Here is a 5,297-nt window from a genome sequence, read left to right as displayed (position 1 = left end):
TCTCTGTCTTCTCATTTTGTTTATCTTACTGTGTTTGGGGTCTTCTTTGTCAGCCTGCAGGTTCATCGTTCCTGTTGTTTTTGGTGTCTGCCCCCAGTGGGTGTGGTTGGTTTAGTGGCTTGTGTATGCTTCCTTTTATAAGTGACTGATGCCTGTGTTCTGGTGGGTGGGGCTTGATCTTGTCTTTCTGGTGCGCCAGGCTGCGTCCATTGTTGTGTTTTGGGATGACTGAGATCTTAGTATGATTTTAGGCAGCCTCTCTCCTAATGGGTGGGGTTGTGTTCCTGTCTTGCTAGTTTTTTGGCATGGGGCGTCCAGCACTGGAGCTTGCTTGCTGTTGGGTGGAGCTGGGTCTTAGTGTTGAGACAGAGATCTCTGGGAGAGCTCTCACCGATTGATATTACTTGGGGCCAGGACGTCTGGTGGTCCAATGTCCTGAACTCGGCTTTTCCACCTCAGTGGCTCAGGCTTGACTGGAGCACCAAGGGTGGAGCACCAAGACCTCGTCAGCCACGCAGCTGGAGTAGATGCCACTGGATGGACACTTGTGAGAAGAGCTCAGAATTATCAAGAAAGTGGCCATTGGCAAGTGAAACCACAAGAGAAGAGGCCCGTGCTATGCCTGGTACTGCTGAGCAATTTTCAGACTTCAGCTCATTCTGGCAACAGGGCGACTGGGTCAGCGATGCGAGGCAGGACGGGGTCTGTGAGGTGGGTGGGGCTCCGCCGCTACATGGCCTGAGGGGCCCGGTCGAAGTCTCGGGGAAGGCCGACGGCGGCCATGTCTCCGGCCTCCTGCGGCTGCGGCCTCTTTGGGGTCTCCCTCCCCGTGTCAAGTCGCTCTCACTCCTGCTTTGGCGGCCGTGCCTCTACCCTGAGCTTCTTCACCAGGCTAGCACTTGCTGAGGCTCCTCAGTTTCTTAATGGTAAACAGGGATAAGAATAGGAACCATCTGGTCAGATTATCATAAGCATTAAATGTTAATATGTGTAAATAGAATGGTAACTGCCCATGATACAGTTTCAGTTCATGTTAGCTTTACTTATTATTCCCTAACTTTCTTCTGTCAACTTAGTAGCCAAAGTCGAAGGCACAGCATCTGGCATGGTCTATTAGGAATTGTCTACTTAGCTCAGGAAGAGAATTCACAAGAATTGATTTATAAAATGCTGGATTTTTACAAAAATGCTGCAAATGATTGTGACATATGATGTAGATATCCTATATTATGATGTAGATAACATATGATGTAGATATCCTATATTTATAATTATGGAGAAGGTATATCATATCGTTGCTTAAGTTTTTTAAAAATTAATTAATTAATTTATATTTTATTTTTGGCTGCATTTGTTCTTTGTTGCTGTGCACGGACTTCTCACTGCAGTGGCTTCTCTTGTTGCGGAGCATGGGCTCTAGGCACGCGGGCTTCAGTAGTTGTGGCATGCAGGCTCTAGAGCACAGGCTCAGTAGTTGTGGCACACAGGCTCTGTTGCTCTGTGGCATGTGGGATCTTCCTGGACCAGGGCTTGAACCCGTGTCCCCTGCATTGGCAGACGGATTCTTAACCACTGTGCCATCAGGGAAGCCCCTTAAGTTTTAATATGTACTGGTTAAATAGGATTTAAGGAATAAGATCTTTCGTATGCTAAACTACAGTAACACAGTCTTGATGGCAGAAAGAAGTACATATTAGAGGTCTTTCTCTAAAAACTGTATTTGAGATGCTGATCAAAATTTAGCTAGAGGAAGGTACAGAATTTTTCAGATATGAAACATTGATGAAGACTTAGAGGAAAGCTGTCAGGCAGCTCATAAATTGGAGAAAGATCATGTTTCACTGAAGTCAAGAGTGATGGTGTGACTATGTGACTAATATTTCTCATTTTACTGGGTGCAGAAATAAGAGACAAATGAAAGAGAGAGCGAGCGAGAGAGACCTGGAAGGAATTTTATATTTTTCATCGTAAGCTGTAGGATCTAGCTATAAACCACACTTTTTAAGGCGATCATATGTTGGCTGAAAGTGCTTGCCAGGTCTCTGAACACACAGATGCCGAGAAGCCAGATAAACTCTGGGAAACTCGTTTTCCAAATTAAGAGATGTCGCCATGAATTTGAATTAGTTAAGCCAGAGGAAAAAAACAGGATTTGACTCAGCAGTGATTCAGAAATGTTAGAGGTTAGTAACTGAGATAACTACACTTAGGTAATAACGTAGATGATACTGGATGTTTGAGTGTAATGTTCTTTAAAATTTATATTTTGGTTATTTTGGGAAAAACATCAACTAAATGAAAATAGTACTCTATTACATTTTCTTGGGTTTAGTTACGTCTGTCTGTAGGAAACAGCTTTTTGGATAGGAAGGCCGTGTTCAATGGAATGAACAGCTCCATGAATAAACAAGTAAGAGATCTTGCACTTGCCTTGAAGCAGTACTGGCCAATGGTTAAATACACCTGAGTCGAATGGCCTACTGCAAGGCAATGAATTAAAGGGACACTTCTAACTTCACTAATGATATATTTATAAAGATAAGCGTAAGATATACCCAATTTTGTACATGTCATAATTGTGATGATCTCTTCCTATTTAATAGAAGTTTGAAGCACATATGGCCATTTAGGTATGGGGCTTATTTTGAAATCATGTGATATGTTAAAAGTATTGTGTAGTTTCACACCAGGCAGTAAGGTAGACCCCAGACATTGCCATGGCAAGGAGTCTGAAAGCTTTTCCTCACTTTATCTCATTATCTCATTCTTCTTTCCATCTCCTACTAAAAGACTAAGTTTTACGAGAGGGACCAAGCTGAATTCTAAGTAAATGAGGTGGTATATAAAAAGCACATAACCCAGAGCCTGGCACACAGAAAATGATCAATGGACATGTTTTTTGCTCTTACTGTTATCATCAGTGGTAGAGATATTTATCTTTGCAATATGTTGGATGCTTTGCTGGGTCCTTTATAATTATTATCACATCTACAACTCAAAAGAATGATGAGAAATAGGTGACATTTCTCAGGGGGCTCAGAAAAATTCAGGAGTTTGTTCTTGAGGGTAGGGGGTAGAGCCAGCATTTAAGCCCGATTGGTCCAATACTGGAGTCCTTTCCTCCACACCTCTTAGTCACTCTCCTGCTGATTTCTGGAATTCCAAAGGAGGCTAAGTGGACTTTAGTATGAGGGGGCCATGGAAAACCATTCTTCTGTCCAACCTCTGGTTTCCAGGTTTTATATTTGAATAACTTGATTAATAAGGTGGAATTCACATTATATATATTAATACTTCTATTTGGCCCAAAGGCAAGTATATACTTTCATTAAAGTAAATTCTCATATATCAAATTATATCTTTCTTGGAATTTCATTATAAAATTGGTAATCTGTTCATTAAATATTCTGACCACATGATTTAATATACATCACATTGAAACAGCGACAAAACTGTAAACAGCAACTATTTAAGAGGCAAATTGAATACATTTTGATTAACAAGTTAAAAACTTATTGATGTAAATCCTAGACATTTTGATTTGAAACAAAGCTTAAAAGTCTAAAACAGTTTTCCAACAAAGTCTAAAACAATTCAAACGTTAGAATTGTCTTGGGGAGCTTTGACAGGACATCAGCAACAAAAGCACACGGGAGACCCTCCTCCATAGTGTGTTTTCACCGTCAGAGAATAGGCATTGTTTGGAAGCTCCCCCTACTAATTCTAATGGGCAGTCAGGGCTGACAGTCTTGTCTGAAGGAAAAGTAGGAGCACATAATTGAACAGGACCATAAATATTTGATGAAATGAATTAAGTACATGGGGCTAAAAACCAAAATCAATGCCCACATCTGTCCAGCATCCATTAAAGAATCTTCCTTTGATCTTGAAACCTCTTCAGGTGCTATTGCCTTCCCTCAGATACTTGTCTCTAAAGAGCAGAGGCTGCTCCTGTCCTATTTCCTCACTTTTAAATGCATCTCAAGTCAGCAGCCACGATCTCCAACCTGCTGAACCTGAACTGAGCTTCCACCACTAATTGATTTAATATATGTTAATATGTCATCAATACATTAGATATAATAATAAAATATAATACATGATATAATCAAAACATAATACACAATAATATCAATATACATTGAACATCTACCTGAAAACTGCTATGGGTCATAAGCTGTGCTATTTTAATGCCTTACTTTTTAGGGATTGATATGATTATAGAGCTGAATAAAGCTTTGGACACCACCTTATCCTTTGGTTCTCAAATTAGTCGTTTGCTTGTTTTTTTAAAGCAACACATCCCTTTATTTGGGAAGCTTATTTGAAATGTCAATAATGAAAGAGAGGGTGGCGTTGCTTTGTTTGAGTGGTGGTGGTGGCAGATGGGCAGCTGTGTCCTGCCCAGCTTTTCAGCCGCCTTCCCCTCAGAGCTAGCCCTTGGAGATTTATACAGATCCTCTGTGTCTCTGAGAAGCACAGTTTAAAAATCACTCATCTAGTCTTGATCCCTTTCAGACAGAACACAGGGCGTGCCTACTGCCTTCAGGAAGCTTCTAGGTTTTGTAAATAAAATTACCTATCAGTGGTAAAACATTATAGCTCAAGAGCTCACATTTATATTATATTTATTATGCTCCAGGCACATTTCTAAGTATGTCACAGGTTGCAACTTATTTAGTCTTCACAACAGTATTGTGATTGTGGTTATTACTACACTCACTTTATGGTTGAGGACATAGAAGCAGGAGATATTACGTCACTTGCTGGTGTCACACAGCCAGGGAGTGCAGGTAAGAGTCATGCTCTTAATCACCAGTCCCCTGCCTGATATATACATGGTGTGTATCTGGTAACCTACACGGCATATATACTATATCTTTGTGCAAATACATTACTTAACCAATAGACCTTTAGAAGTAATGGCTTATCATGTTGTAGACACTGGAGATACAGGACTGAATAAGAAAGAAAAGGTACCTGCCCTCATGGACCCTGGTAGAAAGACAGACACATCTGTAAATAAATAAGGAAATAAGATGATTGGGGTAGGAATAATGCTATTAAGAATGTACCGCAGGGGGCTTCCCTGGTGGCGCAGTGGTTGAGAGTCCGCCTGCCGATGCAGGGGACACGGGTTCGTGCCCCGGTCCGGGAAGATCCCACATGCCGCAGAGCGGCTGGGCCCGTGAGTCATGGCCGCTGAGCCTGCGCGTCCGGAGCCTGTGCTCCGCAACGGGAGAGGCCACAAAAATGAGAGGCCCGTGTACCGCAAAAAAAAAAAAAAAAAAAAAAAA

At 41.5% G+C, this 5,297-nt stretch overlaps 1 protein-coding gene across 6 annotated transcripts in view; it reads left to right on the top strand.

Annotated features, from left to right (window-relative positions):
- The first annotated feature begins 361 nt into the window (after positions 1–361).
- Positions 362–5,297, top strand: part of BACH1 (BTB domain and CNC homolog 1) — an 80,778-nt gene continuing 75,842 nt past the window's right edge. For 3 of the 6 annotated variants that reach the window (XM_027101587.1, XM_027101527.1, XM_027101537.1), the window contains exon 1: positions 363–711. The gene's annotated coding sequence lies outside the window, so the exon portion shown is untranslated. Of the gene's footprint in view, positions 712–5,297 lie in introns of all 6 variants that reach the window. The other 3 variants (XM_027101546.1, XM_027101556.1, XM_027101595.1) reach the window with 2 other exon arrangements.

Source organism: Aethalodelphis obliquidens, unplaced genomic scaffold, assembly GCF_003676395.1.
Source record: "Aethalodelphis obliquidens isolate GAN/ISIS:26980383/991018 unplaced genomic scaffold, ASM367639v1 scaffold1, whole genome shotgun sequence".
NCBI lineage: Eukaryota > Metazoa > Chordata > Mammalia > Artiodactyla > Delphinidae > Aethalodelphis > Aethalodelphis obliquidens.
The sequence above is the reverse complement of the archived record's forward strand: the minus strand, read 5'-3'. Positions and strand labels throughout refer to the sequence as shown.